This window comes from Chelonus insularis, unplaced genomic scaffold, assembly GCF_013357705.1.
Source record: "Chelonus insularis isolate UGA/USDA-ARS -01 unplaced genomic scaffold, ASM1335770v1 contig_447_pilon, whole genome shotgun sequence".
Lineage (NCBI taxonomy): Eukaryota > Metazoa > Arthropoda > Insecta > Hymenoptera > Braconidae > Chelonus > Chelonus insularis.
Window position 1 is genome coordinate 27,219 of NW_023276583.1, and position 25,501 is coordinate 52,719.

The 25,501-nt window shown below is 32.8% G+C and overlaps 1 pseudogene; it reads left to right on the top strand.

Annotated features, from left to right (window-relative positions):
• Positions 1 to 344: 344 nt before the first annotated feature.
• On the top strand, positions 345 to 15,678 carry LOC118069817 (solute carrier family 25 member 35-like; annotated as a pseudogene).
• Positions 15,679 to 25,501: the final 9,823 nt, after the last annotated feature.

Consider the following 25,501-nt stretch of genomic DNA (forward strand, 5'->3'; position numbering starts at 1 on the left):
ATCTACAAATTCCACAAATTTATCAATAACATGAAGTCTCCTCTCAAAAGACATTATTATTGTTCATCATGTTTTGTGCAGTTCGAAAATGATGATAAATCATGTAGTTATGAAACAACGAGTCTATCTTATTTTTTGCAAATACCTATTGTCAACCAGTTGCAGAGTTTATTGTTAAGACCGAATTTTTGGAATGATTTATACTGATGGTGCGCCTGCATTTAAATCTTTAAAATGCAAAGTATGGCCTATATATCTAATAATTAACGAATTACCTTACAACAAAAGAATTTTAAAAGTGTGACGTGTTGGGCTCGACTAACGATCAGTCATCGACCTACAATATGTCTCCGGCTCTTCTCCACTTTACCAATCCGTACTCATACTCATCTACGAGTTTGAGCCACTCACCACCTGTAGAGCTGAGCACAGAATGGGCGGGAGAAACAGAGCCGTGGAAGGGGACACCGCCGCCACGAGGAAACCAGCCGGCGTGCAAGCCATCACTCTCAACTGGAAGGCGCCATAAGCGACACGAAATCCAGGCTGCAGCAAGAGATATTGCCACTAAGGCTTCTATACGTTGTACGATAAACGTATAAATAAGTACCACGTATCGAGTCAGATAGGCAAAGAAGACATTGCCAATTAAGGCTTCAGTACCTAGTACGAATATCGCTTAAATAAGTATTAGTACAAGTCAGACAGATAGTCATAATTACTAATCGAATAGTTAAGTCGTTATTCCAAGTCGTTGAAGAAGTATAAGTTTGGTGAAGAGTACCCGAGATCGGCAAGAAGCACTCATCTAGTCGTCGAGATCTCCTCTACGTTCCAGAGACAACGCACGAGATTATCCTGGGGAGCAGTCTTCGCAGTCCTGACGGAGAACAAGTCATGTAAGTCCAGCAACTTTCTAATACACTTGTGAGACTGACTGACTAGTATGACTATCGAAATAGTTGCAATATTCTCTCTTCTTTGTTGAAGTCATTATTAAGCATTTTATAGTCTCTAGTCGATTTGCTTTAAGGGGGTCTAGAACCCTGACTTATTTCGCGATTGTAATCCTCATAATAATTATTGCATTATATAGAGTCTTTCGCATTATAAACATCGCTTCTGTAATACTCATAATAGTCTTTGAATTATATAGAGTCTTTAGCGTAACTAAATTTAGATTATTATTTTGTAAGTCAGAGTACATCAAGGAGTTTTTCTTATTTATGTTTATTTGCTTGAGATCGCTTAAATAAAAGTAATATTAAATATAAACAAGTTGCCACATTGGGAGTAACCTCTTTCCCGTTATCCCATAGATTTCTGGATTTGCTTGTGCAAATCTGCCGATTGATTGTGGAGTAATTAATTTCCTCTCGTCATCGGGTTGCCACCCGACGTGTACTCACTCATTGACTTAATTTTTATAAACTGTTAGGATAGTTGATGACCATCAGAGTCATCCATCCAACAAAAAAGCACTTTGGGAAGTCTCCCTCAAAAAATAATAGACTTTCACCCACCAAAGTGTAACAAAAGAAAATATCATAGTTGCTGGCATATGGTTTGGCCCGGAAAATCCAAATCCTAATCTCTTTCTTCAGCCTCTGCATACTGAAATGGTGCAATTACGACGCCGAGTATTTTTTCAAATCCCAAAAAACCATTGTTCCAATAAAAATTAAAGCATTACTCATTTGTGGCACATGTGATATCCCGGCAAAAGCTGACTTTTTTAATCATAGTCATCACAATGGTTTTTATGGGTGTACATTATGTTATTCATCTGGCTATAACATATCTGACACAAATTTCGGCAATACGAATGTTTATCCCTTTGGTGGACCATTGAAATTACGCACTGCTGATGAACATCGTCAAGATGTTTAAGAGGCTTTTAATGAACAACAAAGAATTTTTGGAGTGAAAGGACCATCATTATTATTCTCCATAATGCCAAATGCAATTAATGGAATGTCCATAGATATCATGCATTGCGTATTTAATGGTGTTGTCCTAAAGCTAGTTCATTTATGGTTTGACACTTCTCTACGTTATAAAAGATTGTCATTACATGCAAATAAAGCAATCGTAGATATTAGATTACTACAAATCTAGCCAATATCGTCTGTATCAAGAATGCCCCGCTCAATATCGGATACTTTTAGTCACTGGAAAGCAAGTGAATGGAGAAATTTCTTCTTTTATTACTCGATTCAGATACTTCAGGATGTAATGAGTGCCAAGTACTTTAAACATTACCTAAAATTAGTCCAAGGAATTTATATGCTTAGCACCAATAGTATTTCTTTAGAACAGTTATGTCAAGCTGAAAAATTGTTAATTTGCTTTGTGAGTAATTTTCAAGCTTTGTATGATGCCAGATTTATGTCTATAAATATTCACTTGTTGATGCACTGGGCTGAATCAGTCCGAAATACAGGTCCAACCTGGGTTACAACATGTTTCCTTTTTGAAGATCTAAACGGTAAATTATTGAAGTATATACATAGTACTAATCATGTAGGTTTACAGATCGGCTCCAGTGCTGCTCACAGTATCATAATATCGAACCTGGTATCAACGTTAAATCATGATTCGGAAATAAAAAAATTCTGCTCAGACCTTTTGATAGCCGGAAAACGTTTAAAAAAAACACAACAAATTTGTAAAAGAACGTACACTATTGGTAAAACGAAAACTTATAATAATGTTCCTCAACATTTAAAAGATATCTTGAGAACTCGGGATATAGAATTCTAGGATTAAAGCTATCTACTTTTCGTGGAATTGAATAATATGGGCATATTATATACAATATTAACTATAATAGATCGCGACTCTGTGCATCTTATGGAGTCATAAAAAAATTAGATTTAGAGTAATGTAATGATATGGGCGTCATGTCCAGCTCACTGTCTGCTAATTTATATAATAATGTTCAATTTAACCTATTATAATAATGTTATTCTAATGTATTTTTAATAGTAACTGAATTTCGTGAATGTATCTTCTACGTAAAAATTGATTTTTTAATAAAAATAATAATTGTTGAGTACTTGATTGAATAGATTAAAAATTTTCATGCATGATTAATTAACGATATACGTTTTATACAAGACGCAGATGTGTTATATATCTGAAAATGTTATCGTGGGACGTGAACTTCACAGTCCAATATTTAGAAAAATTTTCAAGTCCAACATTCGAAAAATTTACTAAGTCCGATATTTACAAATTTTTAAAAGTCTCATAGTGGAAAAACTTCCAAGTCCTGAAGTTTATAAATTTCAGTTTACTCTCAGTTTCTTTTCAGTACTCATCGGAATTAACTGATATACCAGTCTCAAATCAGTCTGCTTTCCGATCATGTTGAATCAATATAAAATTTTCAGTATCGATTTCAAGTACAACATTCTTCCGTCTTGTTTCAGTTTTAATTCCGTTTGAACTTTCTCACTATTATATGTCTTCAGTACATTTTCAGATAATTTTCAGTGGCTAATATTGGTTTCGTCTTGTTTTCGTGCGAAATTCGTCTAAAATCTTGTTTTCAGTTTTATTTCAGTTTTTTTCCGTCCTTTATTTTCACTCGAGAGTCTATCAAAAAGTTCCAACGAGTGCACTGTGACGTTGTAATTAAACGAATTTGCGGTGTGGTAAATCCAAGTTCGAAATAAGCCGCTTCTTATCTTTTTCATTGTTATTTGGTCAATTGCAATAAATCTTATTGCTGGTTTCAATCTTCAACTAAGTTGTAAGTTACTTTCTTTATTGTTTGAATCAAGCCCAGCCTTGATTCTTCTCATGTTACTAGATCAAATGCGTATACGTCACATTCTTGAGGAAGTTAAGATGGTCTTCCACGAAATTATTCACAATTTTTGCTGACTTATACCTTGATCTATATCCACGATTGATTGAAATGAGACATATCAACAACGTAAACAGCTACATTCTCAAGTGTTGAGATTTTTTCAAATCTCAATGATTTCCAGATAGGAACATCTGCTGGCTAAACTGGTTGATATGAAACATTCTAGACGATCAAGTTTTGTTGTTGATTTTCAATTGGCAACCAAGTTAGTCTCTGATCACATGTCTGTTGGAAGATTCAAGACGAATTTTCACGCACTTTATTTAAGACTTCTGCTGACAGAACCACTTGATTCAATTCTAAAAAAGTTCGATTGAAAATGTTGATTCAATGCTGTGTATAATTTTGGGCATACGTTCCACTCTCAGAGAAAATACCAATTCATATTTTCTTCCAGGATTCAATAGCTTGAACCTCTTAATTATCGTTCAACACTGATCTGCGATCACCTCGACGTGTGACCAGCTCTATACATTTTACTTTATGCTAGATCAGCTATTTTAATTCCAGTTATTGAAGCCTGTTGAGAATTAATTTATTCTCAGTTTGAATTTGCCAGCTGACAAGAACTTCGGCGGCCATCTTGGGACCAGGTCGATAACCAATCGAACAAATAATCAATAATTCCTAATCTAGTCACTCATTTGACTAATTTTCAGTGTCTCTTTTGACTAATGAAGTTCCTGTCGCCATTCTTTCACTGTTCTCATTCACGTGTACACGCCATTCTAATTCTTTTCCGACAATCTTGAAGTTTTGAGTCAATCATTAGTGTTAGTACAAATCTTAATTACCAGAAACATTCAAGCTTCATTCTACAATCAAAATCAACTAATATTTCAAGACATTTCATAGAAAATTCCAGAAATTTCATTACATTCATTTTGCATTGCATTGATAGGCTAACGCCACGTGCACAATCATATTCTTGCTCAACTTGAGAAGCGTGCTGAGCACGTGTGAGAGGTCAATAATATCGAACACACCAAGTTGAATATTTTTTAGACATTCCATTCGAATTCAGTAATTATAATTGACATTCAGTGATTTCTAAAGACATTGTTCTGACTTGGAGGGCCCCAAGTCAGCAAGTCTCAGAATATTTGAAAATTGTTAATGCCGGACTTGTCCACCGGCGCGTCAGTCAACTCACTGGACCAATCATCGGGAAGTATTTCCCTCATGGCCCAGAAGGAAACTCCACGGCCCTAGTGACGCCAACAAGCACGCGGTCGAGCACTTGTGGCGTCAGTTAGCTCCAGGCAAATCACGCGGTCAACTCTGTAGAAAATTACGCAGTCAATTCGCAGTTTTGCAGTCAGCTCACCTTTTTTTGAGAGCAATGAATCTCAATCATACACAGTCAACTCTCGTGAACATTATTGAACCATCAAAATTACTCTCATCAATGCCAGTGGTCCAGTATAGTCAGTTGTAGTGTCTTTGGGCGCGAAGCTGAACTGGCGTCGACGCTATAGAGCCTCACGGACATTTACATATACATCGCACACCCGAACAACTCTGGTGTATACCGTGAATGTTGCTATTCACTGTTTTGAGACGGTTTTTTGGTGAAACATTAACCAGCAAACAATCTTCAAGTGAAAAAAATCGTTGGATTACGGACAACTCAATGAACCTTAGTGATTAGTGCTCTCTCTTGTACTAGTAATTGTTAATTGTTAATAAAAGTGAAAAAACCATACAGTTTTGGTGTTAATAAACTATTTTTTAAGCAACCTTCTAGCATCCAACCTTTTTCTTTATTCTGCTCTTAATTATTACAGTCCTCTAGTTTTTAGTTTGCTCGTCCGGCCGACTCGAAGTCAGAACAGACATTCATTTCTTGTATTCAGTGACAAAAGTTGTTCAGTGTATATTGTGTACCTGTCAGTGCTGAAAATAAAGATATTATATTTTTTATAAAACCTGACTTCCGTTTGCTCTGTTCCGGCACAATCATCCCTATCCTTAAACGGTTAGGTTGATTCACAAGTTGAGATTTTCTCAACAGAAGCCTGATTCAAAATTTGATAATAGACAATTTTAAATGATTTTAATTAAAATTTCTCTTATTTTTTTTTGTTTATTTTATTAATTACACTAAACATATTAAACAATTTATACACATCAGAATATACACTTGATTTATGACAAGCAAATGCTATGATTAGATTTAATGGATACTTTGGGGACAGTCTCTAAAATATCAATACAATATTTAATAAAGACTTGATATTTCTAATGTATTGTCGCTGTGTTAGAGTTACCAATTTGTGATGTTATATATTATACATAGATCATAGTCCGAGGCATGCATTATTAAAGATGTCCTTAAAAGATCGTAGATGTACTATATTCTATTTTTCTACTTTTAAATATCGAATGAAACAGATATTGCTCGATGTCGCTCCCATTTCTTTATCGAAGTATTCTCGAAAAACATAATTACGTAACTTTTGATTATTTTGGGGCAGTCGTCAAGCTATGCGTTAATTTGATGTGACCGCAAATTATCATATATCGAATTAATAATATGAGGTTTGCATACTTTGAGTACTGTCTTAAATGTATGCGTTATTTCAATGCGTCCTCAAAGTATGCGTTATTTATATAAATGCCTGGATTGTCATTAATTCATAGTTTTCAATCAGTTGTTATACTTGTAATACATTTGATAAGCTCTCAACTATAAATGTGTGCAAAAAAAAAAATTTGTCATAAACTACGCGTTACACATATATATTGTAAAATAATAGAATGAGAACAACTATTCTTAAAAGTTAGTTTATTAAAATGACAGATTCAAATACAGAATCAAAGGCAAGACGTCTAATGTTAGCTAGTCTTAGTCCTATACTGGAGATAAACAAACTCTTCCCTCGTTGCTATAAACAATCTAATCGTCAAGCAATCGTCGTTAACTAACAAACTGTCGTTAGTGAATCCATCTATAGATGGACACACATATATTTCACAGTTCTCCCGATCTTCTAAAAATTGCCTCCTGGCAATTTTTAATAGCTGGGTAAAAATATTGGATTAGGCTGAAATCAATAAACATGCGAAATCTAAAATTAAATTCCTAATTCGAAATTATGAAAATCAAATTAATAATCATTCAAAATTATGAAGGTGAATCAAGTAATTATTCAGCCTGCATACCAATATTGCCGCTTCCCCACTCTGCCTGCTTAAAAATAAATAAAAAAAATTATTCTAGAGGGAAAAATCCTGCGGCGGGTAAAAACCTCCAAAACAGGCCAAAATAATCTAAATTAACTAATAACGTGATTCTATACAATTCAAAATCTTAAAAACTAAAAGTCCGTCAGTCAAAATTTTAATTCTTAAATAAACTTTATTATTCTTTTTTCTTTCCTTCTTTTCCATTGAAAAGAGCTGGAAATGCCAAGAAACTGGGAGGTCATGAAGCTAAAAAAATTTAGAGATTATTACAGCATCTAAGTTCTTAATAAAATTTCAATTAAATAAAATTCTTTCAATTGAATGGTCTCACTTCTTAGAGAAAATTCTCCAAATAAATAACTGACTACGCATCCTTTCAAAATTCAAATGTGACTCTCAAATAAATGATCCAATATCATTAAAACAATCAATTTCACCTTGCGAAAGGAATTTTCAAAAATAAGTTCAATAGCTTCTGGACACACATATATTTTACAATGTATATATATATATATATATATATATATATATATATATATATATATATATATATATATATATTGTAACGTTTATTTTCTGCCCCCATACAAGGGCATACTCTATAACGCATCTTTCTTCAGGTGGAATCCTAATTAGAACCATCCCTAGGAGACTAATACTACTTTACCTAGGGCGCCAAGTTATTTTTATTCACCAGAACAACTAAACTGGTATAACTTACAACTAATTCGAACTTAAATCTAAACTCAAACTTACTAACTAAATCAAAATCCACACAATATCTAAAAATCTCAATACTTAAAACTAAATTTCAAACTTATATCTAACTTAACTAAGATAGTTCTTTAAAAATCAGGATCCCCCTGAATAGGGCATGTCCTGGCCCTCAGTTATGTAGGTTGTGGAGAGGGGTCGTGTCCGGCCAACAAAATAAAATCAAACATAAGAAATGATTGAAATGAGAGACCAAATGATTACCAGAAATAAACTAACAAGTTCAACGTATTCTTTTAACTCTTAACTTTATTATAATAATTTTTCTCAATTAGGTTTTCTTAACAATTACTAGAACTCAAAACACCATCACAAATTTCTATATCAAATAATCAGTTGTGCTATCACAATCTCCAAAATGAATCAACTGAAACTCCAAAAACCAAGCCTCACGGATTTTCTTTTATTCAACAAAATAATTGTAACTAACTACAAATTTACCTCTTAACACATCACAAATCCATTCTCAATAACTCAATAATTCTGCAGAGAGCTTTCGATACTGTAGCTTTTGTCAAACTCGGTCCTGGTAGTCTTGGACGTCCTTCAATTTAAATTGGAGATCGTTTTCTGATCTTCATTCTGCTTACTGGAGTCTTCTCTGCTCTTCTCTCTCAACAAGATGATAATACTTGATTCTCCATGGGCACAACATGCCATCGACTAACTAGGAGCTCAGTCCGCAATCGACTTCCAAAAATATTTTCAAAATCTCGTTCTTCAATTTCTTTCTTTTCTTCTTTCTCTTCTCCCTCTACTTCAAAACGTCTTCCATTTGTCGAATCACATTTTCTATTGGTGGTTATCTTCACGTGACTTCTCCTAGATTTTCATATCGAGGGGTTACTTAAACTAATGTGCACTAACTTAATCCTAATTCCGAAACTTTTTATCTAAACTCAAAAACAACCTCTTTCATACTTCCATCTTCTTCTTGGAGTCCCATTTTACTGGCAACAGCTTCATGACTACAACTCTTAGGGCTAGGACATCTCCCAGCATGGGAAAGCTGCAGGGTGACACGTTGCTTCTGGTCCTCTGTTCCACTACAGCCTCCCAACTTGAATGCCTCATGACTTTAAATAAAATTAATAAAACAATGAATTAATTAAATACTTCGGCGTAGGGACAAATATTGAAATAAATAAACCACTTTAAAATATGCACAATTGGACTATAAAAGTCAAGGCTATAAAATCTTCTAATCACGTTCATTAATAGATTTTATTAGCCATTTATCGGGATCACACTAGGTACAAAATCGCCGATGCGAGGCAGTCAGTCATTAGACTACACGAGTAGAATTGAGTCAGTCAGCAGTGCTGTGACAGTGTCATCTGATGCTATTTGCGCCGTTTGAGCAGAATAATCAGTCATAGCCATTTGCTCGACATTGTCTGCTGGTTCATCCGACGGGGTCCGTCGGCTTATTATTGTCCGAAGACGTGTGGTCTTCAATTGTATTCTCTGGCAGTCTGAGTGGAAGCTGTGTGGTGCTCCAAATCAAGTACTATAGATTTTAACGGCAGCTAATAGTTATGCAGCAGCCATCTTGTCATCGCTGAAGCCAAACAGATCTCTCCAAGTTGACCCAACGTGGGATATCGTAAGCTGAGTTTTTCTGTGCTGGCTTCACCTAATTATTATTGTACATTGCATCATACGAGTCAATAGTATTACTCGTCTATTACTAGTGTATGTGGTGTGTATGTGCACTGTTGAGTTTTCACGCCACATGGGTTATGCAAGTAAGTGTGTTACGCACCCGAATCCTTCTAGCAGGTTCGAGACGGCTAGATAAAAACTTTGTATGCTCAATTCTTAATTTGTTATTGAATTTTATTATAAAAAGTATAATTAATTGCTAAAGATTGCAATATATCCGTTGTTAGTAGTTTGGTACTTCAGTAAGCTCCTCCTTAATATTATTCGGTTACATTTAATAACATTTCAAACTATGAAAATTGTCTGATTATAAAAATATGTTCTTGCTTTATCCATTAATATGATTTACTTTTATCTTGAATGATGCGGATAAAAACTTTTCTGAAACACAACAATTCTTGATTAGATATAATTATTATCATTTTTTACAATATCACCTCTACACTTAATATCTTCTTCTACTACGAGCTGACAGTTTAAAAAGATCTAGATTTTGTTTCTTTAATTTCAATGAACTGCAATCCAAGAAAACAATATACACTCAATATACATGGAGCTATAAACTGTCATTTAGTAGAAGAAATAGGTATTAAATGTAAAGGTGATATTTGAAAAATGAATGAAAACTATGTTCAATTGAAATTTGTTGTACTCAGATAAATGTTTATTCGCAACCGTAAAGTTAAAGTGAGTGGCATACTAGTCTTATACGTGAAGAAGATTAAATATAAAATTAAATAAATTCTCCAACGGAACATTTTTAGAATGGAACTCTTTTGGAATGCCTGAAAAACATTTTTTTTAAAGAATCATATTTTATACAATCATATTTCTTTTTTTTCACAGAATCATATTTACGCATTTATTATTGATATAACAATTGTTCAATTTTTTGTATTAATCTCTATAAATTCAATGTTTTTCTTAATTTCGTACTTCTGTATATCTTTCTTTAATTGTATATAACATGTACACTTTTCTTGAATTTCCATTTTTACTTTGATAATAGATCGTTAGCCCCGCAAATACAGTAAAAAATAAAGTCTTATAAAGCCGAACGACAATCAATGAATAGCAACTTCTCCAACGAAACGGGAGATAATAAAACGCGTTCAACGTAATATTGGCATGAAAAATGAAGTGATAAGCGTTTTTTCATGGCAACACCATCTTCCGTTCCGTTTTAAAGGTTGCTCGATTTTTTAGCATAATATCAAAAAATTCGATCGTTATTTTTTTCTTCTATTCATTACACACTTTGTTGTCATTTAAAGCCTTGTGTTTATGATTGTTTTTAATATTAATCAATACTATGCTAAGAAGTTACCAGTTACACCTTATATTTTTATATTTTCTCATGTCTTTATATGCTAAACGATTGTGTGAAACCCTAAAGAACTCATAATCTTATGTTAAGCCAGTGTGAGTATTACACTCCAAAACATTCAAATTTAACCTGTAACAACATAATCTCTCTTCACTGACTCCTGTTAGACTTTTTCTTTTCACAGTAAAAATCTTTATTTCTGTAAAACATTCTTGAAATTCTCAATTGCCTATTCAGTTTGTATGAAACAAAAGTCTCTAATTTCACTCATTTATTCAGTAAAACAGTTTTTATCATATGATCTCATTTGCTCTAAAAGATTATGTAAAATTATCAACCAATATCACTAATAAAATTTGATTGAAGTTTTCTGAGCATGTCAAGGACCTTATACACCAAAAATAATATATTGTCTGACAAAAAATTATAATTACCAGTAAACAATGAAAATAAAAATTGTCTGTGTAATTACTTTTATGGGTAGTCCCAATCATGTTGGTTTCAATGGATAACAAATTTACAGCTTGTTATAGTAAAATTTTTCAATCATGGTAAATTCCCAACATTCACTACAACAACGTATATTTCAGATCATGAAAAAGCTATACATAATGGAATCAAATCAGTTTATCCACAAATTATTAGCGGGCATTGCTAATTACACTTTGTACAGGTAATGTATCACGATTTTATCATTTTTATTTAAATAAACATACATGTAACTTGCATTGTTTATTAATGTGATTATAAAGTTCGTATAATATTTATTTATATAAGATTGAATTTCGTAATATCGGGAAATCCTAAAGAATGCACGTATATTTTGATTAATCAGCATCAAGAAAAATAGACATACACACCCGAACGGTTTATAATTTTACATCAAAGATTGAAAGAGAAGCAATAAAAAACTTTGGACAATTGTTGAATGCCTTTTTCATGTATTTTTAAAAAGTTTTGGTTGAAACAAGTAACATCATCAGGGTTCTCCGTTTTTGACGTCCATGAAGACCGTACCAAAAATTTTATGAAGGCATACCATAGGAATGAATTGAATTTAAAGTGAACTAAAAGCCCACACACCAATCAATTCATGAGTAAGTGAAAAACGCTAAATATGGAAATTTTCTGCAAATATTATTGGATGCGACGTTGTATGTTTGCATTTATATTATAAAAGATTTTGTTGAGAATTAATTATTTCTCAATTTTGAATTTGCCAGCTGACAGGAACTTCGGCGGCCATATTGGGACTGGGTCGATAACCAATCGACCTAATAATCAATAATTCTTTATCTTGTCACTTATTTGACTACTTTTGAGTGTCCCTTTTGACTAATGAAGTTCCTGTCGCCATTCTTTCACTGTTCTCGTTCACGTGTACACGCCATTCTCATTCATTCTTAACAAATCTTACAATTTTGAGTCAATCATCAGTACTAGTGCTAGTGTAAATCATCAGAAAAATTCAGGCTTTACTCTAAATCCATAATCAAGTAATATTTCACGATATTTCACTGTAAATTCAAGACATTTCATCAAATTCATTTTGCATTGCATTGATAGGCTAACGCCACGTGCACAATCATATTCTTGCTCAACTTGAGAAGCGTGCTGAGCTCGTGTGGGAGGTCAATAATACTGAACACACCAAGTTGAGTATTTTTCAGACATTCAATTCACATTCAGTAATTAAAATTAGTCATTCAGTAATTTTGAGCGACATTCAGTCTTCCTAGTGAACAACTCAAGTTTGTCAGTGTATTTTAGTGTACCTGTTAGTGCTGAAAATAAAGATATTTTATTTTTGTTATAAAACCTGACTTCCGTTTGCTCTGTTCCGGCACAATCATCCCTATCCTTAAACGGTTAGGTTAATTTATAAGTTGAGATTTTCTCATCAGATTTTTAAAATTTCATAACAATTCTTGTTTGTAGCTATACTTAAGTACACAGAGAAAAATGCAAAATGAAAATTATAGTCTAGCACTATAGATTGGACGTATTTTGTCAGTTTAGTAATTTTTATAAGAATTTAAATGCAAAATTATAAGTTTCACTAAGAAAATTCTAGTTTAGCTAATAATTTTTATTGTTTGGCACGATAATGTTTTTGGACAACGAATAATTGATAGAATTTTTAAGAGGATAAAACATACATTTTACTTGTTGACCTAAAATTTTTCTATTGCGACACAGTAAAATTCGACTTTCTCTCTCACTCCAAGCACAAAGGCGATTGAAGACCCATATTTTACAATCAAAATTAAATTATCAATAATCGACAGAGAGCTCCGTGAGTCGAGACTTTTTTCTTGAAATTGATTGGCGAATCTAATTCAATTGTTTAATTTACATTATTTATAGAATTGATAGATATATTACAGAAAACTTGATAAATTTTTTTTAGTCACCATACAGCTTAGTGATGACAAAGGTTCAACGCATGCGCGCTCACGTTTGTACACGTGCGTCATAAAAGCGGTCATAATTTCCCATTATTTTTTTTATAAAACTATTAACATTACTATTATTATTATAAAATAACAGCTGAAATATAAGAGAAAATTTGTAAATAAAGTTAATAAAATTTATTGTTAGCAAAATAATTTTGACATTCAAATTAAATAAAAATTAGAGAAATTATTCCAATATTTCCTATTGGAATTTTTCTCCGAGTATATACTCTCATATGCATGGCTTGGCTTAAACAACGTATAAAATTATTAATATCGAACTAGAAAAAAAAAAGAAATTGGTCAACGAAAAAAACAATGAAATTTCTCATTTTTGCGGTCATATAAAAGATATAAATTTCAATAATAATAAAGGACAGGAAGAAACCTTGAAGGAAATAAATCAGTGTAATTCAATATAAATACTTGTAATGTCTTTATGTATTTTACTTATTTCACATAATTATTTTAAATATATATTAAGAGTAGCCAAAAAAAAATAGCTAACAACTTAAGGATTGAGGTTAACAATTATTACTCAAGTTATTTTTCTTCGAATTTTCCTAAGACTTCGTTAAAAGAGAAAGGGTTTCGAAGAATAGTTGAGGAAATCATTTTTTAGATATTTTATTGCAAAGGACTTCTAATTATACCACATTCGACTAAATAAATACGTAAAGTTTGATGCACCAGTCAGTTGTCGAAAAAGTAAGATCGAGATCAGATCGTCGTGGAACATCTCTTGAAATTGTAAGTCTTGTTTTGTCTTGAACATTATATTGATAATATTTCAAAGTTTGTAAATTTTTGTATGAAGTTTATTTGATCGTCAAATTATTTTTCAATTGATATTTAAATTAATTCGCGAGTAAAAGTAAATATTGCGCTGACTGGAGCATCGACTAATGATTAATCAATTATAATTCATCTTGACCAGAGTAAAAGAAATCATCTGTTTTTAAAGTTTAAATTGTTGTTATAACTTTTCAATAGTTTTTATTTAATAAATTTTGTTATTGTTTTTACATAAATCACACATTTTTACTTTTTCTATCGAAGATCTCCTCATCCCTGTCGATTGGTCGAAAGGCTAGGATGAAAAGAGGAACTTAAAGTCTTTAAGGTTAAGCATATGGTTTACATGTTGATACCTTTGTAGAACAAAAATACATACCATACTAAACAAAATAGAAGAGAAAATAATATTAAGTGATATAAAAAATATGAAAATAGTGAAAATGGATAATAGAAAACATACCGAAACATATGATTGTAAAATAGTGACAAATGGTAAAAGATAATGCAATTCTTTAAATTAATCAGAAAAAGGGTAATTTTACACTATCGCGGTCTTCTCGTTATTTGGTTCTAGAAAATCAAAAAATTAACATTAGAAGTCATTCGTATTCATAACTTCCGCTTCGCAATATTTAAGTCGAAATCTCACCTTTAGAAGTTGCGAAAAGTAAGTAAATGCGAATATACGTACGTACAGTACTAGGAAGTAGTAATAGTACTCTACAGGGGTTATCGACTCTGAGTACCCCGGTTGAACAAGATCTCCGAGATACTTATAAGAAAGAAAGAGATAGAAATCAATAGATTATGAATTCTTCCATTTTTTTCTGGCGCGAATCCATTTTTCCGCCAGAACATCTCAATATATATTTTTTTTTTTTTGAAATTTTGCGTGACAAATATCCACTCATTTGAATTAATTATGTTTATGTTGTTGAAAAAAATGATGCATGATGAAACAAGTTTGAGTAGTTTTTAATCAGCTAATGTATTGCAATATAAAATATACTTTAAGATTTGGGCTGAGTTTGGAATAGGAGCTTGAGCAGCAGTAGGTGCTGGCATAATTACCAATCTTATTAATGTAATAAAAGTAAGACTTCAACACCACATTTCATGCTAGTTACATAATTGCTGTGAATGAAGGACTAACTAAGATTGAATCAGGAGTTGTATCAATAATGGCTTTTTAAATTGTCCGAAATGTAATCAAATTAGGATCTTACAATTTCGCTAAACATATGGTCTAACTTCCAATGATGATGGTCAAACAAACGTAGTAGAAACTATATTAATATAAGTGGAATAGCAGGATTTGTAGGAGCTGTTGCAGGAAGTCCATTTTATTTGGTAAAAACTCAAATCCAATCTCGATCAACTGCAGAAATGTTAGTTGTTGATTACCAACATGGCCATGCAAGTGAATGAGCTATTTTCAAATCTCTTTGAAAAAAGCAGGATCTGCAGGACTTTATAGACGATGGTATGTCAATATTCTACGATCATTTTTTAGATCAGCCACTCAGTTGACAACATTTGGTGTTGTTGGAAATTGATTAAAACCATTTAGTGTAAGTTACAATCTAATTTAATTTAATGTTTATGCTTCTATGACAAATTAGTAATACTGTATTTTAATTAATTTGTTGTGTAATTGTAATCTGTATGTATGTAATAATTTTTAAATTGATTAAAAAAAATTTCAACTCATGAAATTGACAATATATATGTTGAAATAAGTCGTGGAGGTATTCCCTGGAGTGCTTGGATACAGGACTCCTAGAGCCTGGATATCCTAAGGTCCTCACGCTAAGACATGGGTGAGACCCACTGTCTTTGAAAAATATAACTGGATCCTGGTGAATAACTGCTTCCTGGACCCACTGGTTCGTTCTCGTACACTTATGAGAAGCCAAATGTTCCTGAAAATAACAACTTTGACTACTAAGACTGATTCCGTGTGACTGGAGTTTTCTTGCCACATATGATAGATTAGATCATATCAATCAACTGAATTCATTGAGTACTGAAATTTCCTCTATTTTTACCTTTACCTTTGCTTGTGCTTACTCGGTAAAAACATCAATTGAGAACGGGTTCCTCTAGACCAACTGATTCACTGAAAGACTAACTTATTCTGGACGAATTGAATTTTACTGACTTTACTTAAGGTTAATTGCTGTTATTTATTTATACAAAGCTTTTCTTATCATTTACATATAATTGACATATATCATGAATCCTGATGATTCTACACGATTCAAATAGTTACTAATAGAACTGATAATTGGTTTCCCTGCTCTTTTCTAGTTCACAACACTTTCTTTATAGAGAGTTCTAATTCATATTGTTGGGTCGAGTTGTACACATGCATGCATGCATCATGGGTGAGAAGCGCTTGGACATATCCCCGTCATTAACTTCGACAATGTCCGGCCATTGTCTTAGTTAACTTAGGGAAATATTCGGGTGTCGCATGGTAAGGACTGCTGGCACACGCCAGGACTGTTCTAGTTCTGTTCCTAGGTCCTCAGTCAGTCTGGCGATTGATCATCTATCGATTGCACGCGCAAGTTTAATCCTATCGGTTAAAACGTAGTTTTTTCATCGATTTGTCTAAATTAGCTTATTGAGTATACGCCATATGATGAGTGCAGTTTACCCCAGTCTTGTGATTACGAGTAACGAGTCTAGTGTTATATTAGTGTCACGTTTTTATTATTACAACATGAAATCTTTATCAATTCCTCTCACGGTTGTGCCACGCTTCTCGACCCGTAGCCATGAACGGCTAACTTCCTTTGTTTTACAGCCACTGCGGCTTATTAGACGGCCGACGTGGTCAAAAAGATTCACAAGCGCATTCGACGACAGAACAACACGTTCTCACTCATACACACCTACTTACACAATCATACGCAATATCTGTAATATTTTCTACATTCAGGAGGTTTTTTTACTTGGTTCTTGCCAAGTTTTTCCTCCTAGGGGGCAATAAATCTCTCCATATTGCCCCAACATCGAGTCTAATCATTCCAAATTCGACAGAATTGTCATCTTCGTGGCAGGGGTCGTCATGCAATACCTGCATCTGAGAATTTTCAGAGAGATCACCGCTCCCCAAGACCGAGCAGACAACAAACGTAGGTCGGCATTACGTATTGTTCTTCCAGGCGTTGTGCGAGAAGTCTTGGTTATTAGGCTAGTCATTTGAAATTCCTTTAATTTTTCACAACAATTAATTAAAAAATTAAAACACGTGGCCTTGGCTCAGTGACGAGGTTGCGACAAACACATATACTTTTACATTTGACTTTTCGGGCTTGCTTTTATCTTAATTTTAGCACTGTAATTACTGGTTTAAATACGTTTTAATTGACTTTTAATTGACTAATAACCAAACTTCTCGCACAACGCCTGGAAGAACAATACGTGATGCCGACCTACGTTTGGCGTTTGCTCGGTCCTGGGGAGCGGTGATCTCTCTGAAAATTCTCAGATGCAGGTATTGAATGGTGACCTCTGCCACAAAGATGACAATTCTGTCGATGCGTCAACTTTAACTTCGAGTTCTAACGGTTAACCTCCAACTAACCACAGGAACTGGTGCTTGGGTACGGGATAATCCAATCCCTCAGACTTGTTCCTCGAACGCAACGATCCTCCGATCTCCAACTGCTCAGGAACAACACCCAAAGAGCGTTCACTTCTACTACTTCAGTGTTATTGACTGGTAACGGTACTAGTTACATCGTCAGAAAACTTGAATCAAAAAACTGGCAAAAATAGAAAGCGACCTGAATTCTGTAATTTATAAATTATACCATTTTTGAGACAAAATTTCGAAATCTTTTAAAAAATATGAATATTAAATGATTAGAATACTTGTATGAAAATATAGTAACAATCTTTTATCGGAAGAAAAAATTTTAAAAAACAATATCAGCAATGAAAGAATTTTAAACTCGTGTCAGGATTGAGAAAACAGCATTAAAGACGCTATAATAGTCAATAATAATTGTCAATAATATGGAATTGTGTTCATAACAATTGAACATTGTTACTCACAAATGATTATTGATCATGGTAATATTTAAATAATAAGTTTTAAATTGTTATAAACAATAAAAATAGGGACCCTTTCTATATATATGAGTACTTCTAACGCATAATTTTTCCTTTTACTACAAAAATGTTACCAACCGTATGACATAAATGAAAACATCTTTTTTTTGTTTATAACAATGAAATTTGTCAAAAATAATAAAAAAAAGGATCTATGAGGTATATTTGAATTCTTCCAACGCATAATTTTTTCTTTTACTGAAATGAAGTAACTAACCATATCAAATGAATAAAAGCAGACTCATTTCGTTTATAACAATTTCATTTGTTATAAAGAATGGAAACAGGTTCTATTCGAATGGTTTTTTCATTTTTTCCCCTCGGAAGTTGGTCGTGTGGTCCTTTCGGGTCGCACCCAGACCACTGCAGAGCACTGATATTTATTTTCATTGTTTACTGGTAATTATAATTTTTTTGTCAGACAATATATTATTTTTGGTGTATAAGGTCATTGACATGCTCAGAAAACTTCAATCAAATTTTACTAGTGATATTGGTTGATAATTTTACATTATCTTTTAGAGCAAATGAGATCATATGATAAAAACTGTTTTACTGAATAAATGAGTAAAATTAGAGACTTTTGTTTCATACAAACTGAATAGGCAATTAAGAATTTCAAGAATATTTTACAGAAATAAAGATTTTTACTGTGAAAAGAAGAAGTCTTACAGGAGTCAGTGAAGAGAGGTTATGTTGTTACAGGTTAAATTTAAATGTTTTGGAGTGTAATACTCACTGTTAATGTTTTATTAATTCTTTTGTTTGTAAAACTGGAGTATAGCAATTATAAGGTATAAATAGTTAAAAAAATATTTCTCGTCAAACATAAAATGTAATAATATCTGTTTTGAAGTCAAACGGATGCTTAAATCATTTTGTAAAATACAATTTAACTGAAAACACTGGCTTAACATAAGATTATGAGTTCTTTAGGGTTTCACACAATCACACAATTCACACAATTAGCATATAAAGACATAAGAAAATATAAAAATATAAGGTGTAACTGGTAACTTGATATTTTCTCCTGAACTTATGACTGTTTTGTTTTCAATATTCTAGTTTCAATCGTAGGTATAAATATATATGACTTTTTGAGATATTATCAAAATACTCTGTTCTTCTTATCGGTAAATACCGGTTAATACTTTGATTTTGGTGCATTTACGTTTTTGTGATGTTTGCGTCTTTTATATCCAGCTCTGCAATTAATCCTGGTATCATCGTCATAACCTTCTTGTAGATGAGTATGAATAGAATAGCAATGACGAGTCGAAGTATCATGGTCTCCACATCCTAGGCTAACATCAAAACATACGGCTCGTTTCCAATCAGGTATTAGGTGTTGTGTCCCCATGCAATTTGCACATCTAGACGTGTCTAATGAGTGTACTTGTCGCTATGACGTTAGAAAACCCTGATTTATACTGGTGCTGGATTCCTCATTCTGACGTTCTCTCATACAAATACAACCGTACTGGTGAAAGACTGCAGAGTTTTGTTGAGACAACAAACCTTCGTCATGTTGACACTGCCAATATGGTGAAGCTAGTAACCTTGGGAATAGTACATCCTCGTGAAGTAGATGGTTCTACTGGTTAAGTGACTTCTAATACAACATCCACACATATGGGTGGAATCCGGAATAGAATCCCATTTTTGACGTTTCTTATCTTGTGTAATCGGTACTGAGTCTGTGTTAGAGTGTAATATTGTATCTGGTGAGACTTTGTCTATCAAACCGAACTGATAGACTTGTCCCTGTGTCTCTACTGCTTCTTGTGTAGATGGTAGTGTAGATTGTGTTGTAAATAAAGGCGAGCAAGTGTTATTAGACACAATCTCTTTCTCAGGCGCACTCTCTGTCTTTGTAGGTGGAGTTGATCGCTCTGACTTCGGTTTTACAGGACGTAGTACGTCTAAATTTTCGCCAGACATCTCTGCATGTTCACTGACACTGGTAGTAGTCTCCCTGAATTGACTGGTAGACCTGATCATCGCTGGAAAGTTGACATGACGGAGCGAATAGCTATTCAGGCGGTTGACTAATGATGAAGCTGTCACAATAATTTCCCATAATTCCTTTTCTGACTCCATCTGTCCCAATAATAGGCCGGGCAATCAATGTATTCGATACTTCAAGACGTTTATGTGATAGGTGCCAAGTTAATTCCCAATATTGTTTGCTAACTTAACTATAGTAGGTGATGGAATGCTTTTAATTATAGGAGGCCCAACAAATTTCTTATTTTCTGGTGGATAAGGTTAAACCAGTTGAAGTGTCTAGTAGTCTAGTCTAGTATGAGTAGCAGCGTCCGAGAGAATAGAAATTCTAACATCCGACCGTCTTTCTCCCCCACTACTCTGAGACCCACTCAGAATAACATTGTTAGACGGGACGACGTCTCCACGAAGGGAAGAAGATGGGGAGAAGAACTGGAGTGACTATTTGTGAAAGAGTCTTAACTGAATTAACTTCATCACACTGTTCTGTGTCTGTAACTTCAGAAATATGTGACGTCTTAGGACTACTTATTTTATCTGCTACCAAGTCTTTTAATTCTTGTGCATACATTTGTGTGCTACACGGAGCATATGATATGTCCGGAATGTCTGAAGCTACTGGAGTATTTTCTGTAACTTCAACAAAATTTCCATTAATTACATTACCATTATCATGGGCTGTGTGAAGTTGGCGGCCAAAGTAGGGAAAAAAATTTTTTTAAAATAGCAAATTATAGCAAAAAATGCGTACATTATTGTACCCTAACTACTTTTTTTTGTACCTTTTTTGTTCGGAAAATATTCCGAAAAAACATGTTTTTTTGAAAAAAGAGCATTTTTTCAAAATTTTTTTGGCAATAAAAAAGTGCGAACGATTGTACCCTTAAAAAACTTGATTGTACCGTTAGAAAAATTCCAGAATAATTGACCAAGCGGTACATGATTAACAGAGAACAAGTTAACTGCATCGAAACTACGTGTCTATTGAAGAATTCCGGATACATTGACCCGTTAATGACAGAAAGAAGGAAGAATATAGTTGTACCATATCTAAGCACATGGAAGAATACTGTACTGTGTCTAAACAGTTTATTAATCATAGATATTGATTGAATCAGTCTAATCGCAATTAAACCATAATAATCGTGAAAATATTGATAACTCATTTTTGCTGGGGAAGTAGAAGGTTTAAATCTAGTTCTGCATCATCTCCTACGAAACATTAGAATTGTGCTGTTTCTAAATGGTTTATACAAACTATTACTGGACAATATTAAATAGTTTGTATAAACTATCAAAAATGGTATACAAATACCTTGTTTCGTAAAAAAAGCCTAAAAGAACGTCAATGACAGGGAAAAAAAAAATCGAAAGCTTTTTTTCTAAACAGAAGAACAAATTTAAAATGAATTTTGTTTTGTCTACGACCAGCAACAAACATCCTACCATCTTAAGTACACTAGTACGAATTTTCACACTCATCGACATAGTTGAAATGCAGTTCAATCAAAACATATGAGGACGTATGATGAATTGTTTATTTAATGAGTGACAGGTTCATGCTCCGCACTTCCTTGTCTACTAACAAAATTTAACATTGTACCTCTTCTAAATAGCGAGTACAAACATGAATTGTCATTAAAACAGCCTTATTACACTCACATAATAAAACAAAATGCAATCGTCAATAGCACATTTTCTGAATGAATGTGCCCTATTTAGACGAAATTTTTTTTTGTCTACTAACGATTACAAACATTGTACGATTCGAAGGCAACTGGTACAAACATTAATACACATTGACATAGCCTGAATGCAGTTTAACCGGGAGAAAGATGAAAACTGTTGACAATTGATTGTTTACTAAAAAGTATATACATAACGCCTTTCGCTTACACATCTACTAACAAAATTAGACATTGTACCTACTCTAAATAGCACGTACAAACATGAATCGTCATTAAAACAGCCTTATTATGCTTAAATAACAGAAGAAAAAACTAATGTTAGCACCTTTTTTAAATGAATGTGAACGATGGGAATCAGTTTTCTTCTATCTACAAACAGTAACCAATCTTGTACTATTGTGAATATACTGGTTGGAACAGTCGTACTCATCAACATAGCCCGTAGGTGTATAATGTCGTGGTGTTTCGTCTTCAAACACTAAGATTTACAGTGCTGACATTCGTTTCTTGGAGTTCGAATAGATGTGAGAATCGTACTGATGATGATACTTTTAATTTTCAAATTATTAAAGTTTATTCTTTGATACTTCAATCGATCTGAAAATTGGAAAAAAAATTTCTGTTATTCAGTAGCTTTAAGTATTCACTCTTATCGGCAGCTTTACGGCTGCCTTAACTATTTTAGTCATAAAACTCTGACCCAATATTTCTTTTTTTCATCTGCACATTCGTTATTAATTCAATTGTAAGTAAGAAGTTTATGTTTATTGTTGATGAGTTTCCGTTGATTCTTTATATATTTCTCAACTGGATGTCATATTTTCTGTATTTCTACGCTGTTTTAAGAGTGTTGTAGCACTTTCTCGAATTCTTCTTATGTCATAGCGATAGTGCACATAGAGTCGAATTTGATACTATTTTTAACTTCCTAGTGGGAAGTTTTTGTAATCAGTCCGATTATAATCATCTCGAATTTTGACATTTCTCGACGTTTCAAGGTCATTAAAGCATTACGTATGTTTATAAGAGGCGATCCGTGTGTGCATATGTACGTGTCTACGTATGTACGTATGTTTATAACAATTGAATTTGTTATAAACAATCAATAATCGATTCTGTGCAGGAGATTTAAGTTTTTTCTATCGCAAAATTATCTTTTAGAAAAAAGTAAAGTTACAAATTATACATTGTGGACTGAAACCAACTCTCTTTGTTTATAACGATTGTATGTTTAATTATTAATCTTTTATTCTTTCTACTGGAAAGTTCGTCGTATAGCCCATCGGGGTCATACTCAGACCACTTTTTAGTATGTTATTTGTGTTTTCAAATGTTTTCATAATCTCACGTGTGCTATTTAAAATCAAATCAAAATGAAACCTCAATGAATGTTTAATACTTTTGAATTTATATTCATTAAGTTTATTTAATTCTATGTTGTTAACAAAAAAATTGTTAGTGTCAGTAAAAGCTAATATTATATTACGCTTTGTTTTGTTTTGAATCAAAAGCAATGTTCACATTGAAGATATATTTTTACGCTTATGTCGGTCAAAGAAGTATTATCTATGTCGATTGTATTTATACTATATAAAATCTATTTTATTTTACTGTACAATATATGATAATTCTAATTCACTCCAATTTTAAAGTTTCCGCCTAACTGCTGATGCAGTGGACAGCCGTAAAGCGTCACTAGCTGTTGACTTCTAGCATCCCTAAACGTATAATCCGGTACAACAGGGCAAATGATGTTATTTTTCTTTACTGTTTACCGTCGAAACTACTGATTCTACTGATTTTGTGTAACAACCATCACAATTATCGATTACTCTCATCATTCAATCAATGATAGTAGCCATCTAAAACGTTTTCTATCCTATTTTTCGTTATTATTCGTTTAGGTAGTGAATTTAATCTGTTTCTGAGCATCATGCCATTAAAAGTTGCATTGCATCACAATGAAATTTATGAAAACTTGAAACACTTCAACTTCGTGATCGAGAAAAAGGAATTCTATTCTAGAGAACATCCAATATGGGAACAATCATCTCTTGCATTAAATAAACGAATAATGCCCTTAACTATTTATACGATAATCACCAATTATCGTCACGACTTATGTTATCGGCTTCATGGCATTCGTGCATCGTGTTTAAAAAAAAATTAGTTAGAGGAATTGTTTACAAGGTGAGATGAATTAATGAGATTAGTGATGTTTTTATTTATATCAAGCTGTAACCGATTTAGGAAATATTACCTTGCTTATTTTTTAGTTTATGTCTAAGAAGCATGGCACCAATTTATTGAGTTGTTGGATTGGAAGAGTGGCTGAATCATGGTACTAAAAAGCCTAAATAAGTCATCGTCAATTACTCCTTGGCATTAACAAATGGATATTATCTTGGATTGGAAAATTCTTTTTTATGCATTCAATAATTGAAGTTATTTAAATTTTGTATGCTCACCTCTTGTAGAAAAGAAGTTTAAATAATTATATAACGAAGAGTTATAAAAAAAACTTAATTATTTAGCATAGTATTGAACTATACTTTGGCTAAATTTAAAGAACATGCTTATACAAATATATATACATATAGAAATCGATATTTTTTCTTTTCATATAAGAATTGATTATCGAGACATACTCAGTACCAAAAGCGCGCAGCAAAGCGATAAAAATCTAAATGTATTACTTATAAAGAAATAACTCTCCTTACTAAGTTTTGATAGTACAATGTCAGTTTTTGTTAGTAGAAATAAGTGAACTTGATAGAAACTTTAAACCTGCCTTTTTAAGTTGTGTAATAGAGAATGAGTCATTAAAAAAGTGAAAAAGCTACCGTAATGATTCTGCCCGAGATGCTGTTTGTATTATCGATTGTACAAAGTAAGCTTTTATTAGTAAAAATTAATAAACTTGATACAAACGCAATGATGAGAAATCAAATATTATTTATTTGAAAGGTAAAAATCTAGCGCAAAAAGTCTACCTGCAATGCTGTTTGTACCAGCTTTTTTTCGATAGTATAAGATTAGCTTTCGTTAGTTAGAGTGTTAGTTTGATACAAACTCAATACCTGCCTTTGAATGACGAGCAGTCAGATACTAGGCTTTAGGGAAGAAAAAGCTAAATTAATGATTCTATTCTAAACGCTGTTTATACGAGCTTCTTTCTGATAAAAGAATGTTGGTTATCGTTAATAGAAGTAAGTGAACTTGATACAAATTTTGAACCTACTTTAATATGACGTGCAACTGAACATTAGTCATCAGTAGAGTAAAAAGCGATATTGATGATTCAGCTTGAAATACTGTTTGTACTAGCTTTTTTTTTATAGTACAAAGTTAGTTTTTGTGAGTAGATTGTATCAGACTTGGAACAAACGATGTACTTGTTTGTATATAAGATAAAGCTTAACATTTCTCATTAAAGTAATAAAAATTGAAATGAATAATTTACAAAGAAAAAGCTGTTTGTACTTGCTTTTGTCTTATGGTACAATGTTGTTTTTTGTTAGTAGAAGTAAGTCAATTTGATGTTAATGTAATATTTATATATACATGACGAACAATCAAATGTTAGTTATTTAAA